General features: G+C 35.3%; 1 protein-coding gene across 9 annotated transcripts in view; it reads left to right on the plus strand.

Moving 5' to 3' along the window:
* The window catches only part of TANC2 (tetratricopeptide repeat, ankyrin repeat and coiled-coil containing 2), a 360962-nt gene that overhangs the window by 129139 nt on the left and 208761 nt on the right, over positions 1-23062 (plus strand). The window contains exon 1 of one of the 9 annotated variants that reach the window (XM_057535651.1): positions 2803-3306. The exons of 7 other annotated variants lie outside the window; for them this stretch is intronic. The gene's annotated coding sequence lies outside the window, so the exon portion shown is untranslated. Of the gene's footprint in view, positions 1-2802; positions 3307-23062 lie in introns of those variants that run through there. One more of the 9 variants, XM_057535652.1, reaches the window with a different exon arrangement.

Here is a 23062-nt window from a genome sequence, read left to right on the forward strand (position 1 = left end):
TGATTTTTAAGAATATATTTCTTTCTCTTCTCGGTTAGTCATCACTCTTCTCTTGGAAGTTGAAGTCCTGATCTGGAACAGTAGCCATTCCTGGGAAAGGAAGAAACCAAAATTAGAAATTTGGCCAAAGCTTGAATTGCTATAATAAGTAGGATGGATACTTTCTTACTTCTGTGCCAATAGAGATTTCATATATTCACCTCTTCATAAGTATTACCCTACCTTTAAGCACTATAGAGTTTAACACTGATGATTACTCCTTAGAGAAAGCTTATAAAGGGAGAAGATTGGGAAAAGAATAAAAAGAATATAAAACTCTGTGTAAGGTTTAGAATGACTTACCTAAATTAATCATAAGGGAGTTAAAAATTAGTAGTCAGGGGAATAGCTTAGTCTCTTAAATCTCTTTCTACCCTTACCTTAAGTTAAATCCAATTTTTAAAAAAACAAAAACCAAACCAAACCTATGTGCTTTGTCTTTTAAAGTATCTTAACCACGTCCTCATCTCAGTCAGCTCCTACAGAGCATAAGCAACATTAAAATGAAAGCCAGTGGAAAAATGATTTGTTGTCCAAGTTTGCATTTTTTCCAGAATTATTCTGGAATCCATCTAATGCATGGATCAGCTCAACTTGATTTGGGGGAGAAGGGAATTTGCCCTCTTTTTCCTGAAGTATTGAGTTTTTGGTATTCTAGAAGACACAAAGAGAATTTCCCTGAAAAATAACCATTGGGGCAAGAAAATATTTGATGAAAAAAAAAAAAACTAGATAGATTAGACTATCAGGGAAACAGAACAGAGGTGTGCTGTCCATAGAATTTTCAAATCTAATGTAAATGCTCATTTTTAGGTTTGCCTTACAGTTTTCTAGCTAGGTGAGAGAAAAAGTAATTGAAGATCATTTGAAACAAGTTTCTTTGCATGATCTTTAGTATTACCGTTCTATAGAAATTGCTTATACTTCTGTATCTCCAAGTTATCATTTTCTAAAGATGTTTATAAGTCATGTTGGGGCAGTAAAATTACTTTTACATGATTATCTTAAATACTCCTTTAACACTAGTCCACAGAATCTCTGTTTACTATAATTCTAAAATGGTGCAATATGTTGACACCAAATATTCAGTCAAACATAAAACTAGCCTGAAAAAATATTTACTCTTTTAGGCTATTTTCCATGTCTATTCAGTTCTATTGAAATCCCTTTTTCCTTTTCATCTTTGCTATTTTGCTTAATTAGGTATTTTTAAATAAGATGACATAGATTTTTAGAATTTCAAGCCTTTGCATTACATTATTTTATTTTATTTCCACAGTAGCTTTAGGAAGAAAGTAGAAAATATGTTATTACCCATACTTTACTTATGAAGAATTTGAGGGTTGGAGTTAAGTGACTTACCCAGGGTATGTCTAGTAAGCAACTGAGCCATTATCACACCTACAATCAAAAGTCTAGCCAAGTGCATGTCATTCCTACTACATTGCAGTCCTTTTTATTCACATTTTACTGAGGTTATCATCATTTAGGGAGAGTAATGCAACATAAATCTATGACTAACAAATATATAATTATACCAGAATTATTATTACAGTGGTAATGCTGCCCACATAAGAGAACAATATAATTAAAAAATTACCTAATTGTTTTGCTTTCCTTTGTTTGTGAACATTTCATTAAATATGTGGTGATGGGAAAGAAACCCACACTGATTAATATAGAACAATTCCATATAGAATTGCCCTATCTAAATAGATGAATAGTACCAGTGAACCATGCTTCAGAAGCCTAGTGAAAGATTTTTTTCTCAAGTCAGTTCAGAACCATGTCTACAATACTGCAGAGGGAGTGCCGTTACCACTGCTAAATCCATGCATTGACACTTTCCCTAGCTCCCCCTTCTCCCATGGTTCTTTTTTGAAGCTATTCTGCTGTCCAGTGAAAGAGAAGGGACTCTTCTGGATTCCAGGGAGGTGAGGAGAAGCTATGACAGGAGAAAAGTTCTCCAGGCCCTGAAGGGAAAGTTCATCAGAAGCATGGAGTGGGCTAGTAACCCTTTCTCACCAGCGACTGACACAAAGAATTTCCTTGATCACACGTGAAGGCTGTGAGCATTTTCAGGGCAGTTAGTGTCTTTTGTACCTTTCTGCATCTGTAAGGAATATAGGAGGTAGTATACCTCTTTTTGAAATTGAAACCATTGCTATTATATTAGTCAATTGATGGTTCTGCAGTTTTGGTCTATCTGATGATCCATCTGAATGAAAGGCATTTAATCAAGTTTTTAACATCTCTATTTAAAAATAAATTTTCTGCTGTCTCACATTTTAGACAGTTCCTTATTTCTCACTGTCTAATTTTACCATTTAACCCAATAAACTGTGATGATATTACAGGCACATATTAGCTTGCTAAAGTATTATTAATCTTTTCAGAAACCTCAATATGCAGTTTTTTGTTAGTGTCTTATTTACTTTTTTTTTTTGCAATATACACATAGTTCTGGTTTAGGAATTCAGAAGAGTAAAATCTGAGGAGAAATCAGTAAGAAAGGAGTTTATAGCTTTAAGGCATAAGGAGCTTACAGCTTTTTAATATAAATTGTTCCCAGAATCCATGTCACAGCTCCTTATATGGTGCTGCTTTTTTCCCTTCGGTTGCTATGACAACAGCAGCACTGCACCATTCATCAGCTCTGGACCTGGGCTGCATTGCTAGCCTTCCGTGTTACTCCTGAATGTTAAGAACATCCGTGAATCATTCACTATGTTAACGCTGCGCCGTTAGAAACCCAAGAACCAGTTCTTCCAGCATTTTGCTCTAACAGAAGGGTAAACTAAACTGCGCCACAGAGGAAAATTGTATAAATATTTCTTTTTTCCTAAGGGAATCTTACAATCTATATTTGCTGCAGTATTCTGAAAGGATAAGCTCATGTCAAGCAGGCTAATGAAAAGAACTCGTCTGTGTAATCTTTCTTGAAATCATTAGCTGTTCAAAACAAATACCACATTGCATCTCTGGATACAGAAAGGAGCAGGTGATGTTGTTAGGGGTTCTAAGGTCCTTTGGGAGCATCACTTGTGCTTTGGGACCATTACCAGCATCTGCTATAAGAAGTATCACCTGTAACACACAGTAAGTTCTGAGCAGTGTGAATTGCTGGCTGGGGAAGATTAAAGTGTGGATCGTTACTGACGTGTCAGCTCTGGTAACAGCACGACCGGTGAATAAAAAGAAGCCTTTCCGGTTTTCAGGAGACAAGACTATATAGTATTGACTAATGAGGAAGAAAAACTAAAGCCTGTGAGTATGAGTAGAGTATTTGTATATTACATGGATTTCTGAGCTATGAGGCCTACTTTGAGCTTTGTAGAAAAGCAAACGCCACCTAAGAGAATTTTACACTTATTTTTCAGGGAAGCCATTAAGAAATGTCATTAGGTACATTTATTTAATTTTTAATTGTGTTTGTTTACTTGTGTGTGTGTATATATGAATCTTTTAAAGTGTTATACTTTTTAAAATAATATTTCATTGTAAAGAATGCTGTTTAACTCAGTGTTTTAATGAAATGTGAAGGTCAGATTGCTTTTTTTGTTAGATTGTGATTCCAGAATAGATTTCTACTTCCTATTGCAATATCCTTATAAGTAAAATACATTAAAAAAAATAACAGTATGGAAAACCAGAATTTTGTAAGCATATTTCCTTAATACATCAAATATTTCTTTTTTCATTAACTGGAGTGCTTGCAAATGGATGTTCTTGCATAGTTTAAGGACTTTTTTTTAACTTAACATTATTTGCTAGTTATGTTGATTTATATTGTCTGTTTTCCCAGGTGAGAAAGGTGAATTAGAGATTTACCATTCTTACTTGTATTTTTAGACCATTTGGTAATTATCAATTTAAAAGAAATTGAATTTATAGATTACATTTTCTCAAAAGACTCTGTCCATTTTCTGGCTTTTAATTATTCTTTCTTTTTAGTTCTTCAGCTAACCATGGTAACTTAGAAATGTACTAAAAGTAGGAACTTGATTTTTCAAAATTAGAATATTTAGACTGATCTTCAGCCACCTCACAAAAGAAAAAGGCATTTCATCTGGGCTTATTCTTGTAGTTATTTACCTTCTTAAATTGTTCTTCTTAAATACATGTTCAGAGTAGATAGACTTCAGGGACATAATTTAGATTAAATTACTATAAATTTAGTTGTAAATTACTAGTGTTTGCCATTACTATATTTTGATTTGTATTCCTTCTTCCGTTTTTGATATTTTCCCCTATAGAGCTATACATATGACTTTGCGCAATGTTTAAGAAACCTTTAAATAGGGAGAATTAATATATTAAAGGATAATGAAAGTACTAATCACTTATACTTACTGTCATTTCTGTCATTAGTAGTAATATTTTACTTTTACTTGAAAGCCTATAATTAATAGATTAAATAAATCGATTCAACGTTTTAACCATTGCCATGCAAGAAAATATGAATTTTAAAATTTATGTGTATTTAATAACTGTGTACATTGTAAGTTAACACTCCTTTTTGACTAATCTATCCTCATAAGTATACAAAGGATTTTGTATTCCATTATCTCTGAAACTATAATTCTTATTAATAGTAACAAAGACTGATTTGGATTTTTATTTTGTCTGCATTGGGTCTTCGCTGCTGTGCACGGGCTTTCTCCAGTTGCAGCGAGCAGGGGCTACTCTTCGTTGCGGTGCGTGGGCTTCTCATCGTGGTGGCTTCTCTTGTTGCAGAGCATGGGCTCTAGGTGCATGGGCTTCAGTAGTTGCAGCACATGGGTTCAGTAGTTGTGGCTCTCGGGCTCTAGAGCGCAGGCTTAGTGGTTGTGGCGCACAGGCTTAGTTGCTACACGGCATGTGGGATCTTCCCGGAGCAGGGCTCGAACCCATATCCCCTACATTGGCAGGTGGATTCTTAACCACTGCACCACCAGGAAGTCCCTGATTTGGATATTTTTAATAAGGATAGTATTTTTAATATCAGATTTATTCATTTTAAAGTAATCTTTCTTGGCACATCCTGTGATTTTTTTTTTTTTTAATGTTTGGGTCCTGGCCTAACGTATGTATTCCTAAAAGGTTGTATGTAAGTATATTTGTTTGTAAATTGTCTAATTTAAAATCCACTAGTGAAGCTTCCTGTTTTGAGAGATTCTGCCGTTAAGTTGATTTGGTGAATCTGTATATCATATCCTAGGTTTTCTTAAAGAGCCATCCAGTTTATTTCAGTATCTAGGGATTCAAGTTGCAGATTTAACTGGCAGCATTCTGTGAAGAAATTAAACCTCATGCTTCAGACTAAAGTTTAACCTCTCAATTTCAAAATAGTTTGACATCTTCAGGTTTACTTTCTGAAATCCTTTAGTGTCTTTACAATATTTTTCATATAACAGATAACTGGGTAAAATCTTAGTTCAAAGTAGGCATTGCTTTCATTTGGGGGGAAATGTGCTAGTGAAGAAATAATATATAAAATTTATAAATATAAAAGGCTTAGGTTTCTTCCCTAGTTTCCATTAACTAAAACTTAAATTTGTCATCCTAATACCACTTCTGAATATCTGGAAAGTTGTTAGTACCACTAATAAGCTTTTACTAGGAAATAGGTGCCTAATTTCTCTCAGGATCTACATTAAGATTGAAAGTCTCATATTGGTGATAAATTATTTTAAAAGAGTGATTCCTAGTTACTGTTTTCTCATGGACATCAGTCATAATATATCCATGATAAATGTGTCTTCTTTACACTCCAACATTATATAGTAAGACATTCTAACCACTTTTGTAAGCTCTGCAGTTTGGGACATGTTTACCTCTCTGAAGTTTCTCTTTTATAAAATTAATGAAATAATGCCTTTTGTAGTGTCATTGTAGGCATTAAGAAAGATAATATATATGTGAAATATCTAGTATAGTACTTAGCACAAAGGAAACATTTTCTAAGTAATAATTCTCTACCCTTCCTCTCCATTGTCCAGAAGTTCTTGGACTTTTCCCTGGGAGTACCTTTAGGGCCTAGGAATTTGAATGCATACCAAAAGGGTATGCGATGTAGCCTAAAGAGGCATCCAAAAGCAAATCTGGAAATTTCTTGGAAGTCTCATATTTCCCCTTTTAAAATAGTCTACGTTCTATATTTTTTTTAAATCATAAAAATGTTTCCCCAAAAAATCTTTGAGTAAAACTCAACTTTTCAGGAAAATATGCCACATTTTCTCCTATAAATTTGCACCAACATACTACTGCCTATCCTTACGAATTCCCAAGTTTAAGACATACTACTCAGATCTCTTGGTCTGGGTATCATTTTTTTTTTTTAAAGATTTAATTTTTATTTATTTTTGGCTGCGTTGGGTCTTCATTGCTGTGCACAGGCTTTCTCTAGTTGTGGCGAGCGGGGGCTACTCTTCACTGTGGTGCACGGGCTTCTCATTGCAGTGGCTTCTCTTGTTGAGGAGCACGGGCTCTAGGTGCACGGGCTTCAGTAGTTGTGGCACACGGGCTCAGTAGTTGTGGTGCGCAAGCTCTAGAGCACAGGCTCAGTAGTTTGGCACACAGGCTTAGTTGCTCCACGGCATGTGGGATCTTCCCGGACCAGGGCTCGAAGCCATGTGCCCTTCACTGGCAGGTGGACTCCCAACCACTGCACCACCAGGGAAGTCCCTGGGTATCATTTTTTAAGAAATAAAGATCCTTTATTAAAAGACACGTGTTTCTCTGGAGAAATAGATTGAGAATCAAGAGGCAGGGATGAAAAATGAATCTGGTAAAAGCTGAAAGGCTTATTACTCAGTTCAAAAGAGGGAGCAGTGGTATGGAGCTGGGTCAAGCTGTAGTGGGATGAGAAAGGAATACCTTCATGTCAGAAATGAAGAACGGTGATGGAGGAACTAACAGTTTTAGCATTCTTAAAACTGCGAGAAGTCCTGAAATAAAGCAACCTATTTTAACTGCTTAACCTAGCATCTCTAAAACTTAAATCAGGCCCCCTTACACAACTCCTGCAAACTCATGTGCAACAAATAAGTGTTCTAAGGAATATGTCTAAGGAAATAAGTGACCAAAGGAAGTTATGCCATTCAGAAGGAACGAAGAATGGATAACCGTACAGAACAAAGTATGAAAGCAATCACCTGGGCATTCCAGACAATTATGGGAAAGTTACTTTACTCAAATTCCCCAGATAAGTTGTGCTTTAATATTTTAAAGAGTAGTATGTTTTGTTTTGTTTTTTTAATGAGAGAAAAGGTTGTATTTATCATGTGGATTAGAAAGTGAAATGATAAAGTGACGAATTAAAACTTGAAACAAGAGTGTACAGGACACATTCAAATGGTAAATCAGTTTGTGTGGACAGAGGTTTCGTAAAGGATGATGTGGAAGAGAAAACTGCGACTGGATCGAGGAGGCCTTTGGTTTGGGGCAATGGTCAACTAAGATGGTAGCAGTGGAAAAGGTACAAAGAGATGAAGATTTTGAGAATAAGCAAACTGGTGACTGATCAGTTACAGAATCCAGGAATATGGAAGATCTGTCCAAGATGAGTCCAAGACTTTAAGAATGGGAATTGATGGCTTTATTAATAGGAACAGAGAGATTAGGACAGCTGGTTCTGAGAGAATGAGACACATGGAGTTCAAGGTGATAGCAGAATATTAGAGTGGCAATGCAGTTTCAACACTTAACAAGAGTAAGGTTTTAGGATATAAATTTGGAAGTTATATCCATAGAGAGTACTTACAACACTAAGAATAGGTAAAATAAATCTCTTAATGAGAATAGAACAAATAAACAGAAAAAGGTGGGAAATGAATATTTTATGAGCATTTACCAGGCATTATCACTTTAAGTCATTTGAGCTTTTCAGTAGCAGTTTGAATTATCATGGCCATGATCTTTTAGATGAAGAAAACAAGACCTAATCAGGTTAACCATTAAGCAATTTAGGTGTAAGAGATCAGGATTCCAACTTAGGTCTTTCTCTAACTATAGTTCCTACTCTTGGGAGTCAAGACGTAAACCTTAAGAAATATCCCACTTAAGGGACCAAAAGAGAAAAACCCATGTTAAAAAGACAGATATGAATAAACAGTAGTCTGAAAGGTGTTGGGAGAACCACGGTGGTATAACTATTACAGAAGCTGAGGTTTGAGAGGGTTTTAGGGAACATTTAGTCACTATTTTCAAATTCACTTAGAGGTCAAGAATACAGGTTCACATGGGACCATGAATCTATTGTTTCTATGTGATCTGCTTTTTGCTTTCCTGAGCTGTAGTCCAAACTCTTAGCTGCAGTGGTCTGCATTAGGTAAACAATTGTATTCTATTTCATTAAAGAGGAGAAAGGGGGAAAAGCTACATAACAGAACAGGTGGAAGTGGAGCTGAGGGAAGGAAGCATCTAATGAGAAACTCACAGCCGAATACACTTTTAGAGTTCTGGTTGTTTTTTGGTGTCTATAATATATAGTCACATATAGGACTCTTCAAAGCTTTTGAAGCTAAAATAAGTTTCTGTCCATTTAACATCATTACCCCAATAAATATCCCATTTTTTATTTTAACATAGCTGAAGCTATCCCTAAAGCAAGATGACTGTTTTCCATTAACTCCTGTGACATGGTGTAGTAGTTAAGGTTCTGCCACTTACTAGCTTTGCAATCTTGGATGTGTTATGTAACCTGTCTGTGTTTCAGTTTTCTCATCTGTGAAATAGATATATAACAACTCCCATAGGGTTTGTAAGGATTAAGTGAGTTTTTACAGGTAAAATGCTTACACCAGCCTCTAGTAGGTAGTAGGTACTCAATAATAGTAATTGATGATGATGTCACTTATTGGCAATTTCAAGACCCTATTTCTCTCTTTCTGTACCTTTTTTACTTTTCCAGTTTTTCCTTTGATGTTAAGGGAAACTATTTTCACTTTTACTTGTTAGGTTAAGTTTTTAAAGTGAGCAGAGAGTAGTTAAAGAGCAGAAGGTTTAAAGCATAATTGAATTTAGAAAACATCTTGCTGTTACGAGCAGTGGGTACTGGTGTTGACTTCTCTCTGTAATGTTGATCCAGTAGCCATTAATGTGCGGAGTATTTATTATTAATTTATATTACTTCCAGTGAAAACTGGTTTTATATTCAAAGAGAAATGACTGAGAAGTGTATAATTTCCCCTTCTTTGTTTAATTTAAAAGAACCCCCTTCCGAAAAAGTATGAATAAATATGTTGTCGTATTATTATGATATGATGGCAAACTTAGAATTATGGTAAAGTTATACATTCAGTGTACAGTGGGCTTTTCCATCTTAGCATTTATTACACTGTAAGTTTTAAATTATTTAGCAATGTAGTTTAGTATAAAGGCTGTCTAACATAGTTTGTGGACTCTGGAGCCAGACTAATTGGATATGAATCCTGACTGACACTTATTAGTTCTGTGTCCTTGGGCAGGTAATTTAACCTCTTCTGTGCCTCAGTTTCCTCATCTATAAAAAGCAACTAATAATAGTATCTACTTCATAGGTTTATTGTGAGGATTAAATGAGTAAAATACTTTGAGCAGTTTCGGATCATAATTGCTCAGTCTTTGTTAATTTGTTATTAGTTAGTATGTGTGTAATTTATCTCTTATCCCCTTACAAGGCAGAAACAGTATTTATCCTCTTTATTATTATATCCTCAGTCTTGAGTGCAATGCCTGGTACATAGTAGATATTCATAGTAGATGTTCAGTACACATTTGTTGATCAGTAAAACATTGAGGTTACATAGGGCTTCAGTAATGTTCTTAGCTTGAACACTTTCAGCCAAGCAGACCAAAGCAGATAACCCTCGTATAGTGTTAAGAGCCTTTGCTCACTGAGGTTTTTTTTTAAGTGAAATCTTGAGAATGCTCTACTCACCCTTTTGTTTATTGATCACAGCTGTGATGGTAAACATTTTTAAACTGAGGCTAGAAGTAGGTATGACAAATGAGTGAGGTTCCTCCTCTCCTCCCTCATTCTTAGGATTCTCTGTTGACCTTGTAATGCCTAGAAAAGGAAGAAATAGCTTTCTTCATGCCAATTTTGACCTGGTTTAAGAACTTCTTACTGAAAAGTTGCCCCAACATATGAAGTCAGTTTACCAAGGCCCAAGGTTGGGAACATACTGCAGGTATGACAGAGTTTCTCATTTTTAAGTACCTAAAAAGGTCAGATTTAACTTGGCAAAACTGAAATTAAAATTTGCTGTTATTTTCTTATTCTCACCACTAGGTCTTCTCTATTGTGTTTTGGAATTCTCTTCATTGTACCAGATGCCTAGTATTTGCTACTCTCCCCCATTCTGAGGATAAATCATTGCTTTAATGAACAGTTTTTTTAGACATGTCAATATCTAATCTATTTAGCTTAGATTATTTTAAACAATATTTGATTTGTCTATGCAATGTGACATTGAACCATGGACTACCTCTTCTAATTCAGACTTAATTTTAATTTAATTTAAATTCTAATTAATATTTCCTAGATTATTTATGCCTTGGATTTTGAAAAGGAATATTTTTGGTCAACATTTATCTGTCTGAAATGGCTTTGTTTTATGTTTGTAGTATTGCTTTTGACCCTTTACTTCTCAAATAGTTTATTGTTAAGAATATAGCTAGTAGAATGTCACAAAAATAGTATACTTTTAGAGAATGAATATGACAAAGTGTAAACAGCTCCCTCTGTGGGAATCTATTCATGTTTTAATTTCCCACTCCATCACTGTTTAGGTCATCACTGTCCTTTTAATTATGGACACTGGCGCTCATTAATCACCATAGGGGATTGGCAGAATTTTATACTCTGTGTTTTATTTCCAAATCTCAATCTTGATAATTGGTGCCTTACAGGCATGGTGACATCTGAAGATGTTCAGTTAGGCATCTGAGTCCAATCTTATGTTTTCATCTGCATTCTACATATAATCATGCCCCAGGCAGGGTAGATTAGCTCTACCAGTTACAGGAGATGCTTTCTTAACTGACCTTCACCTAACCACTTGCAGGATTAATGCTCTCCATCCTCTTTTTGACAACTACTGATGGTTGCCAGGACAAGGTGGATGTTATAGGCCAGTAGGCTACCTTCTGGTATACCCACGTACTTCTGTTATCCCTGTAGTGGCATGTGCTTACTGAGAGGCAGTTAAATTCCCATTTTATGTCCTATTATGATAATATAGTTAAATATATATACATTAACTAATGAAATACCAATGCAAGTAGGAGAGCATTTATAAAGTTATTGTTCTTAGAAAAACTATGTTAAAAACTTGGAAAAAATCAATTAAAACGTCAGTAAAGGTAATTTGCTAAAAAAAAATGCTATAATGAATTAGGGTGAAAACACTACATGGGGGATAAGATTGTTAGTATTTTTTTTAAATAAATTTTATTTATTTATGTATATATGTATGTATGTATGTATGTATGTATGTATTGGCTGCGTTGGGTCTTCCTTGCTGTGCGTGGGCTTTCTCTAGTTGTGGCGAGCGGGGGCTACTCTTTGTTGTGGTGCGCAGGCTTCCCATTGCAGTGGCTTCTTTTGTTGCGGAGCACGTGCTCTAGGCGCGCAGGCTTCAGTAGTTGTGGCTCGTGGGCTCTAGAGCACAGGCTCAGTAGTTGCTCCGCGGCATGTGGGATCTTCCCAGACCAGGGCTCGAACCCGTGTCTCCTGCATTGGCAGGCGGATTCTTAACCACTGCGCCATCAGGGAAGCCCAGATTGTTAGTATTTAAGGGTAAAAACTTATAATGAGTAGTAAATAAGCCATGGAGATCTAATGCACAGTATAACGAATATAGACAATAATCCCATACTATAATTACATAATGTGATAAATAACACTACATCAGCATATTACAATATATCAGTATATCAAAATAACATGCTGTGCACCTTAAACTTACACAGTGTTACATGTCAAATTTATTCGGTTAAAACAAAGCACTTTAAAAATCCACCTATACTTAGGTTGTCTATGTTTTTGTTTTATTTTAAATGAAATGAATAGAATACATTTTAGTGCAGTTTATGCCAGAAAGAAAAATTGGAACTGATATGCAAACAAGAAGGTCTTGGCTTTACATTAAAAGTTTGATGAATAAATGTACTTACATATTAAGTTAAAGAGCTTCATACATACATCATTTTTGTCTCTTCCCACTTCTTCCAAGATTTTTGATAAATTGATCAACTGCTATTCCCTATCAGGGTAGGAAGAGAGAACTTCTAGTATATATATCGCCATCATATTTTTTGAAAGCCCTGACCAAGTTTGGGGGAATCATGAGACAAGCTGTAGAATAGCATGGAACAGACCTATGAATTCTGGTCTTACCTCATGTGAGTTAGGTCCAGGTTTAACTGTAAGTGGAGATTTGTGTTTAGTCGCATGTCACCCCCTATCCGTTGAGCATATATGCCGTCTAGCAAACCAGGGCTGTGTATAAAGAATCTTCTGTTCCTTTGGGTAGAAGTGCATACTTTAAGGCAGTTTATAGAAGTAGTTAAGTTCCTGGATTTTGTAGTCTGACATACAGAGTTCAGGTTCCAGCATTACCACTCAGCAGCTGTGTGACTTTTACAAGTTATTCCTACTCTGTCGGTTTCAATTTCCTCACTGACGAAATATGCATAATGAGCAACTGCCTTGCAAGAATGTTGAGGGTAAGCAAACAATGTATGTCGAGTGTCTAGCAGTGCGTAGCCCATAGTTAGCTCTTATACCATTAGTATACTTTAAGTGGTCTTTATTACTAACAGTTAAATCATTTTGAAAGCTTGTACAGAAATATGTGATAGAACTACTAAGTCTAAAGTACACCTATGCACGGAAACACATAGCAACAGCTAAGAGCAAGAGACTTGGTGTCGTATCTACAGTATTCTACCTGTTGTTATAAGTCCAATTAAATTGGAAAAATAAATTATACTCACCACCTCCTATTTCCCTGTAGTAATCTTCTGTTATATGTCTACACAATTATAAAATAGGAAATAAAATTGGGAAAGCTATTTTATTTTTCCTTCAGTATTTAAATTAATTGTTTTTCTCATCTTAACCAAATTTTTTTCTCATTTAGGTAGCACAATAAAAGATTTACTGTCTTTTGTTAGCTATTTGTTAATTATTTTCTTAAAAGGAGTCAGTATTGACAATGACTTTATAAATCTGTTAATTTGCTGTCTGTTTACGTTTCAGGGGACATGGTCTAACCTAACTTGTACTATAATTGAATCTATACAATAGTAAAATGTTTTATTATGGTTACTATTACTAGACAATTCTACGTATTCTTTACTAAGAACAAAGTAGTTTATTTCTGCCTTGAGATTCCCCTAAGAATTTAAAGCTCTGATTTAGTACAGTTGGAATTGTATATAAAACACTAAATTCAGAAATAGCTGTTGTAATAGACATAACTCACTGCAGCTTACACTGATATGTAAGAACACCACTAAAATCTATGGATAATTGATAATCAGTTTATTTTTCAGGAATCTAAAAACAAAATACATTAACTCTTTGTTCCTTAAAAGCTGTGGAAAAATGAATTTAGCAAAGTTTACAAGAGTCAGACAGCATCAATGAAGAATAAGCTTCAGGGAGTTCAAATTGAGAAACATGGAGCAGATCAGAAAAGCCAAAATACTGACTAGAATTTAGAAACCCAGGAAAGGTTTTTCTAGAATTGTGACTAAATAGAATTTAATTAAAAGAAAATAGCTCTAATCAAATTGCTGTGGAATATGTTGTATTATAGCTGTAGGAATATAGGCCTGATTCTCCACCCTGTTTTTTTAAGCTCATAGCACAGTCTGATAAAGTAAAATGTTTAAAAGTGAGAAGGAATACCAAATGATTTCACTCATATGTGGAATATAAAAAACAAATAAACAAACAAAAAAACAAAATAAATGAACAAACCAAACCAAAACAAACACATAGATACAGAGAACAGAGTAGTGGTTTCCAAAGGGGAAGGGGTGGAGGGAGAGGAAAATGGGTAAAGGGATCAACTGTATAGTGATGAATGGAAACTAAATTTTTGGTGGTGAGCATGCTGTAGCATATAAAGAAATAGAAATATACTGTTGTACACATGAAACTTACATAATGTTATAAGTCATTGTTACCAGAATGAAAAATAAAAATTTCTTAATTTTAAAAATTAAAAAAAAAGAAGAATGCAGTTACTGCTACATCAATGTGCAGACTAAAATAAAATCATAATAGAAATCTAGACTAAAATTTTGCCCTGTAGAAAGTCTGTGGCTGTAATGGCTAAGGATATAAAAAATGACTGGGGAAAGGAAAAGGTCAAGATCACTTGTTGATTAGTTGTATGTTCAAACTTTTTGGAAGTACAGATTCTTGGGCCCACCACACCAAAACATACAGCTAATCAACAAATGATTCTTTTCTTCCTGAACAATCCCTTCCTCATCCCATGAAAAAAAAGGGAAGAAGATTAAACATGCGTATCTTACCAAATGTCACATCATTATTACTTTTTCAACAAAACTTCTTTAGTTTTTCCTGTTTTGCACCAATTACATGGGTTTGTATGAAAATTTGCTTTCATCACAGGGCTCATAAAACCATCCGGTATTAATGGATGTTCAAATCAAATGTAAACAACTTAACTTTCAAGACTTTTTTTTTTAAATTAATTAATTAATTAATTAATTAATTTTTGGCTGTGTTGGGTCTTCGTTGCTGTGCGAGGGCTTTCTCCAGTTGCGGCGAGTGGGGGCCACTCTTCATCGCGGTGCACGGGCCTCTCACTGTCGCGGCCTCTCCCGTTGCGGAGCACAGGCTCCAGACGCGTAGGCTCAGTAGTTGTGGCTCACGGGCATAGCCGCTCCGCGGCATGTGGGATCTTCCTGGACCGGGGCACGAACCCATGTCCCCTGCATTGGCAGGCGGATTCTTAACCACTGTGCCACCAGGGAAGCCCTCAAGACATTTTTTATGATATTGTTTCAGAGTGTTCAGATTTTGAATGAACTTTGGAGATCACCTAGATTTGTGAGTCTTAAAGTGTGGTCTGTGGACCAGCAACAAGGACATCAGCATCCCCTAGAAACCTTTTGGAAGTACATATTCTTGGGCCCGCCACACCAAAACTACCGAATCAGAAACTGTGAGGGTGAGGCCCACCAGTCTGTGTTTTAACAAGCTCTCTAAGTGATTCTTCTGATGCATGCTAAAGTTTGAGATTCATTTTTCTAGACAACACAACCTCTAAGGAAGGTATTTTTCACCATAGTGCTTCAAGTAGAATTATACACTACTTGCTTTTGAGGTCAGCTGGAAAGGGAAGTCTACTTCCCAGGCGATAGGTACCTTTGTATTATACCTAGAACAAAATGGCTATCCTTTGTGTGTTAGGCTGCCTGGCTGTTCTCTCTGTAGTTGAACAGACTGGATATAAAGTTTTGGGGACAGCAAACAAACTAGTCTTTGGCCAGGGTTACCCATCAAGTTGGCTGTAAGATACACTTGCCTTGTAGGGAAAAACTGCAGAGTTCTTAATTGCTTGAACTGCTTTACTTTAGAATTGGTGGGAAATAGCTGCGTTGCCCAGACTTCACAATGAAAAGAAAAAAAGAGACATACCAGTATTCCCGTAGGAGTAGTGGAGACTTAGATGACATTACCACCACTATTTATTAGACTCTAATAAGCACCCTAAAGCTGAAAGTTTGGCACTTCTTTCTTGGTGAATGCTTCATGATGGCCTGTTATCAGTGTAGCTGATTCTGTTCTTTCTTGTGTGAAAGAAAGAAAGAGAACTGAACATTAGAAACAAAAAAGAAGTCAAGACTGTTGGTTGAAAATGACATGTTTATTTTTCTTTTTCATTCTCTCTGTGCCCTACATATTTTGTGAGTTATCCAGGGATTAATATAACTTTTAAATGGATATTTATTCCATTTTAGTATACCTAGTAATATAGATTGTGCTATGAAAACATGTCTACAACTTGCTATATAAAGGTCTGCTACTTTAATAAGTGAGAATAAGATAAAATTGACTTTCTGGTAATGTTATTATTAATAGTTACACTCAAACTAGATTGATCATTTACGACAGAGATCAGTAGACTTTTTCTTTTTCTTCTTCCAGTTTTTGTACATTACACGTTTGGTGTACAGCATAACGATTTGACTTACGTTCATCATGAAATGATTATCACCATCAGGTTTCGTGAACACCCATCATCTCAGATACAAAATTAAAGAAATAGAAAAAAAAATTTTTTTTCCTTGTGATGAGAACTCAAGATTTACTCTTTTAACAGCTTTCATAGATAATGTACAGCAGTGTTCATTATATTTATCATGTTGTACATTACATCTCTAGTGCTTACTTATTTTATAACTGGAAGTTTGTACCTTTTGACTGCCCTCATCCAGTCCCCCCCTCTCTCCACCCCCTGCCTCTGGTAACCACAGATCGAGATCAGTAAACTTTTTCTTAAAGGAACAGAGAGTAAATAATTTAGACTTTGTTGGCTGACAGGCAAAATCAAGGGTATTATGTAGGTATTTATATAACCATTTAAAATGTAACTATTTGAAACAGTAAAATCCATTCTTAGCTTACAGGTCATAAAAAGATAGCCAGATGGCCAGATTTGGCCCTCAAGCCATAGTCTACCAATTTTTGGTTTATGATATAGAGAGGATTCTTAGATATTTACCCTTCATATTTTGAGATGGTGTAAGTCAATGATTATATTATAGATTAATTATGTATTTCCACATAATATTGTTGACACTATAAATTTGATAATTTTTCCAGAATACTTTAAAAAATACAAACATTAGTCCCTCTTCAGATAAATTAACAAGCATTCCAAATTGTAGAGTTTAATTTCATGATACCTTACATTAATGGGAAATCAGGAAGATGGGTTCTTTGTTTTTTTTTTTAGAAGCCCTTCGAGATAACTTTTGAATACTGTGAAAGTATTATAGACAGAGGTACGAAAATTTACATCAATTCATGAATAAGAAACCCTTAAGAAACTTATTAGTGACAGAATAGAGGGAAAAATGCATGATAAGAGAAACTGGTCATGTTTTATGAATAAGTAGAAAAGTTCAGCAGAGTTTGGAATCGTGGACTCTTCAGAATTTCATAGCCTAAGCTACAATATCTTATTGCATAGGAGGAGAGAGATATGGGGGACTATTCTTGTAATATTTTGGAAAAATAACCCACCATGACCCATTTACCAAAGCAGAACAAGATAGGGACAAAATATGCACCAATAGGAAGCTGGGGCTAGCCTTAACCATAAGTCATGAAAGGAAGTCTCATTACTTGAGAAGTCTCATTACTTGAGAAGAAGAATTAGAAGAAATCTCTCTGTCTGCCCATTGTGTCTTCCAGATGATCTGATACATTCTGATGACTTTAAAATATCATCCATATACTCATATCAAGAACTCAGAACTCTGTTATTACTAGTAAATCCAGCTGTCTTACTGACAGCTCTGTATCAATTATGTCAAGGACTAGGTATTAAGGAAGAAAAAGCAGATTTTGGTGCCTATCATAATGTCCTGCATGTCGAAGTTACCCAATAAATACTTACTGGTTTCAGAATTCTTAGGTGGGAGAAACATTGGTTCCCTAGCAGTTTTATGTGAGTATACTTGTTTTAATGAAGGTATAAATATACATGATTTTTAAAAAAATCAATTTGTACAGAAGGGCTTGAAATGAAAAGCTACAGTCTCCAGCTTCATCCTTTTCCATTCCTAATTCCACTCCTCGGGGGGACAGTCGCTTAAATGCTTTTTGCTGTTTCTTTGGTGGTTGCCTTCATATCTATAAATTATTATGCTTCTGCTGAAATTCCTTGATTGATCAGTTTTAAATAAATCTCATGAAACATTAAGTTTATTTGCACTGCTCCCTGTTTTCTTCCCAACGTAATTGTCACTGTTTTTTGTTTTATTGATTGTAGCCATTTAATTTCTATATTTCTTGTTCTATCGAGTATAAGACAGTATTCTTGATTTCCACTTTGTAAGAAGATGATATTGGCAATCCTGGACACATAGTTTCTGAGGAGAAGTTAGACATCATTCAGTTCGTTGGCCCATGTATGTAATATATTGTTTTTCTCTGGATGCTTTTAAGATTTTCTCTTTTTCATTGGTTTTCAGCAGTTTGAATATGACAGGCCTAATGTGGTTCTGTTTATATTTATTCTGCCTAGGGTTTCTGGGCTCCTTGATTATGTAAACATATGTCCTTTGCAGATTTGAGATATTTAGCCATCATTTCTTCAAATATTTTTTTCTGCCCCCTTTTCTCTTCTTCTGAGACTCTAATTACATATATATCAGACCTTGGGATGTCATCTCACAGATCTTGAGGGGTTTTTTTAGTTGTTTTTTTTCCTTTTAATCTTTGTTCTCTGTAGTTTTCAGATTGGATAATTTCCATTCATTTATCTTCAAATTCACTGACTATCATTTTAAACTATTTTCAATTTAATATATACTATATATGTATGGGTGTGTAGATACATAGTATGTACATATACACACAGTCATTTAAATTGTCATATTTAGAAATTTTTGGTGGTGAGCACGCTGTAGGGTATACAGAAATAGAAATATAATGTACACATGAAACTTATATAATGTTATACACCAGTGGTACCTCAATAACAAAAAATTTAATGTCATGTTTAAACATTTAAATACGCTGTTAAACCCATTTGGTGATGTTTCATTTCAGCTATTGTGTTCATCAGTTCTAGAATTTCCATTTGGTTCTTTTTGTTTTTTTTAATTTTTTTTTTATTGACCTATAGTTGATTTACAGTGTTGTGTTAATTTCTCTTATCTTTTTTTTAACATCTTTATTGGAGTATAATTGCTTTACAATGTTGTGTTAGTTTCTGCTTTACAGCAAAGTGAATCAGTTATACATATGTCCCCATATCTCTTCCCTCTTGCATCTCCCTCCCTCCCACCCTCACTATCCCACCCCTCTAGGTCGTCACAAAGCACTGAGCTGATCTCCCTGTGCTATGCGGCTGCTTCCCACTAGCTATCTATTTTACGTTTGGTAGTGTATATATGTCCATGCCACTCTCTCACTTTGTCACAGCTTACCCTTCCCCCTCCCCGTATCCTCAACTACATTCTCTAGTAGGTCTGCATCTTTATTCCCATCTTGCCCCTAGGTTCTTCATGACCTTTTTTTTTTTCGATTCCATATATATGTGTTAGCACACGGTATTTGTTACGTCACTCTGTATGACAGTATCTAGGTCCATCCACCTCACTACAAACAACTCAGTTTCGTTCCTTTTTATGGCTGACTAATATTCCACTGAATATGTGCCACATCTTCTTTATCCATTCATCTGTTGATGGACACTTAGGTTGCTTCCATGTCCTGGCTATTGTAAATAGAGCTGCAATGAATATTTCGGTGCATGACTCTTTTTGAATTACGGTTTTCTCAGGGTATATGCCCAGTAGTGGGATTGCTGGGTCGTATGGTAGTTCTGTTTTTAGTTTTTTAAGGAATATCCATACTGTTCTCCATAGTGGCTGTATGAATTTACATTCCCACCAACAGTGCAAGAGGGTTCCCTTTTCTCCACACCCTCTCCAGCATTTATTGTTTGTAGATTTTTTGATGATGGCCATTCTGACCGTGAGATGATATCTCATTGTAGTTTTGATTTGCATTTCTCTAATGATTAATGATGTTGAGCATCCTTTCATGTGTCTGCTGGCAATCTGTATATCTTCTTTGTAGAAATGTCTATTTAGGTCTTCTACCCATTTTTGGATTGGGTTTTTGTTTTTTTAATATTGAGCTGCATGAGCTGCTTGTAAATGTTGGAGACTAATCCTTTGTCAGTTGCTTCATTTGCAAATATTTTCTCCCATTCTGAGGGTTGTCTTTTCGTCTTGTTTATGGTTTCCTTTGCTGTGCAAAAGCTTTTAAGTTTCCTTAGGTCCCATTTGTTTATTTTTGTTTTTATTTCCATTTCTCTAGCAGGTGGGTCAAAAGGTATCTTGCTGTGATTTATGTCATAGAGTGTTCTGTCTGTGTTTTCCTCTAAGAGTTTGATGGTATCTGGCCTTACATTTAGGTCTTTAATCCATTTTGAGTTTACTTCTGTGTATGGTGTTAGGGAGTGTTCTAATTTCATTCTTTCACATGTAGCTGTCCAGTTTTCCCAGCAGCACTTATTGAAGAGGCTGTCTTTTCTCCACTTATATTCTTGCCTCCTTTATCAAAGATAAGGTGACCATATGGGCCTGGGTTTATCTCTGGGCTTTCTGTCCTCTTCCATTGATCTATATTTCTGTTTCTGTGCCAGTACCATACTGTCTTGATGACTGTAGCTTTGTAGTATAGTCTGAAGTCAGGGAGCCTGATTCCTCCAACTCTGTTTTTCTTTCTCAAGATTGCTTTGGCTATTTGGGGTCTTTTGTGTTTCCATACAAATTGTGAAATTTTTTGTTGTAGTTCTGTGAAAAATGCCAGTGGTAGTTTGATAGGGATTGCATTGAATCAGTAGATTGCTTTGGGTAGTATAGTCATTTTCACAGTGTTGATTCTTCCAATCCAAGAACATGGTATATCTCTCCATCTATTTGTATCATCTTTAATTTCTTTCATCAGTGTCTTATAATTTTCTGCATACAGGTCTTTTGTCTCCTTAGGTAGGTTTATTCCTAGGTATTTTATTCTTTTTGTTGCAGTGGTAAATGGGAGTGTTTTCTTAATTTCACTTTCAGATTTTTCATCACTCGTGTATAGGAATGCAAGAGATTTCTGTGCATTAATTTTGTATACTGCTACTTTACCACATTCATTGATTAGCTCTAGTAGTTTTCTGGTAGCATCTTTAGCTTCTCTATGTATAATATCATATCATCTGCAAACAGTGACAGCTTTACTTGTTCTTTTCCAATTTGGATTCCTTTTATTTCTTTTTCTTCTCTGATTGCTGTGGCTAAAACTTCCAAAACTATGTTGAATAATAGTGGTGAGAGTGGGCAACCTTGTCTTGTCCCTGATCTTAGTGGAAATGGTTTCAGATTTTCACCTTTGAGGATGATGTTGGCTGTGGGTTTGTCATATATGGCCTTTATTATGTTGAGGAAAGTTCCCTCTATGCCTACTTTCTGGGGGGTTTTTATCATAAACGGGTGTTGAATTTTGTCGAAAGCTTTCTCTGCATCTATTGAGATGATCATATGTTTTTTCACCTTCAATTTGTTAATATGGTGTATCACATTGATTGATCTGCGTATATTGAAGAATCCTTGCATTCCTGGGATGAACCCCACTTGATCATAGTGTATGATCCTTTTAATGTGGTGTTGGATTCTGTTTGCTAGTATTTTGTTGAGGATTTTTGCATCTATGTTCATCAGTGATATTGGCCTGTAGTTTTCTTTCTTTGTGACATCTTTGTCTGGTTTTGGTATTAGAGTGATGGTGGCCTTGTAGAATGAGTGTGGGAGTGTTCCTCCCTCTGCTATATTTTGGAAGAGTTTGAGAAAGATAGCTGTTAACTCTTCTCTAAATGTTTGATAGAATTTGCCTGTGAAGCCATCTGGTCCTGGGCTTTGGTTTGTTGGAAGATTTTTAATCACAGTTTCATTTTCAGTGCTTGTGATTGGTCTGTTTATATTTTCTATTTCCTCCTGGTTCAGTCTTGGAAGGTTTTGCATTTCTAAGAATTTGTCCATTTCTTCCAGGTTGTCCATTTTATTGGCATACAGTTGCTTGTAGTAATCTCTCCTGATCCTTTGTATTTCTGCAGTGTCAGTTGTTACTTCTCCTTTTTCATTTCTAATTCTGTTGATTTGAGTCTTCTCCCTTTTTTTCTTGATAAGTCTGGCTAATGGTTTATCAATTTTGTTTATTTTCTCAAAGAACCAGCTTTTAGTTTTTTGCTGTTGTTTCCTTCATTTCTTTTTCATTTATTTCTGATCTAATCTTTATGATTTCTTACCTTCTGCTAACTTTGGGGTTTTTTGGTCTTCTTTCTCTAATTGCTTTAGGTGTAAGGTTAGGTGGTTTATTTGAGATGTTTCTTGTTTCTTGAGGTAGGAATGTATTGCTATAAATTTCCCTCTTAGAACTGCTTTTGCTGCATCCCATAGGTTTTGGGTCATCACGTTTTCATTGTCATTTGTTTCTAGGTATTTTTTGATTTCCTCTTTGATTTCTTCAGTGACGTCTTGGTTATTAAGTAGTGTGTTGTTTAGCCTCCATGTCTTTGTATTTCTTACAGATTTTTTCCTGTAACTGATATCTAGTCTCATAGCGTTATGGTCGGAAAAGATACTTGATACGATTTCAATTTTCTTAAATTTACCAAGACTTGATTTGTGACCCAAGATATGATCTATCCTGGAGAATGTTCCATGAGCACTTGAGAAGAATGTGTATTCTGTTGTTTTTGGATGGAATGTCCTATAAATATCAATTAATTCCATCTTGTTTAATGTATCATTTAAAGCTTGTGTTACGTTATTTATTTTCACTTTCAATGATCTGTCCATTGGTTAAAGTGGGGTGTTAAAGTCCCCTACTATTATTGTGTTACTGTCAATTTCCCCTTTTATGGCTGTTAGCATTTGCCTTATGTATTTGGGTGCTTCTATGTTGAGTGCATAAATATTTACAGTTGTTATATCTTCTTCTTGGATTGATCCCTTGATCATTATGTAGTGTCCTTCTTTGTCTCTTGTAATAGTCTTTATTTTAAAGTCCATTTTGTCTGATATGAGAATTGCCACTCAAGCTTTCTTTTGATTTCCATTTGTATGGAATATCTTTTTCCATCCCCTCACTTTCAGTCTGTATGTGTCCCTAGATCTGAAGTGGTCTCTTGTAGACAGCATATATACGGGTCTTGTTTTTGTATCCATTCAGCCAATCTATGTCTTTTGGTTGGAGCATTTAATCCATTTACATTTAAGGTAA

The sequence above is a fragment of the Balaenoptera acutorostrata genome, chromosome 20 (assembly GCF_949987535.1).
Source record: "Balaenoptera acutorostrata chromosome 20, mBalAcu1.1, whole genome shotgun sequence".
Taxonomy (NCBI): Eukaryota; Metazoa; Chordata; class Mammalia; order Artiodactyla; family Balaenopteridae; genus Balaenoptera; species Balaenoptera acutorostrata.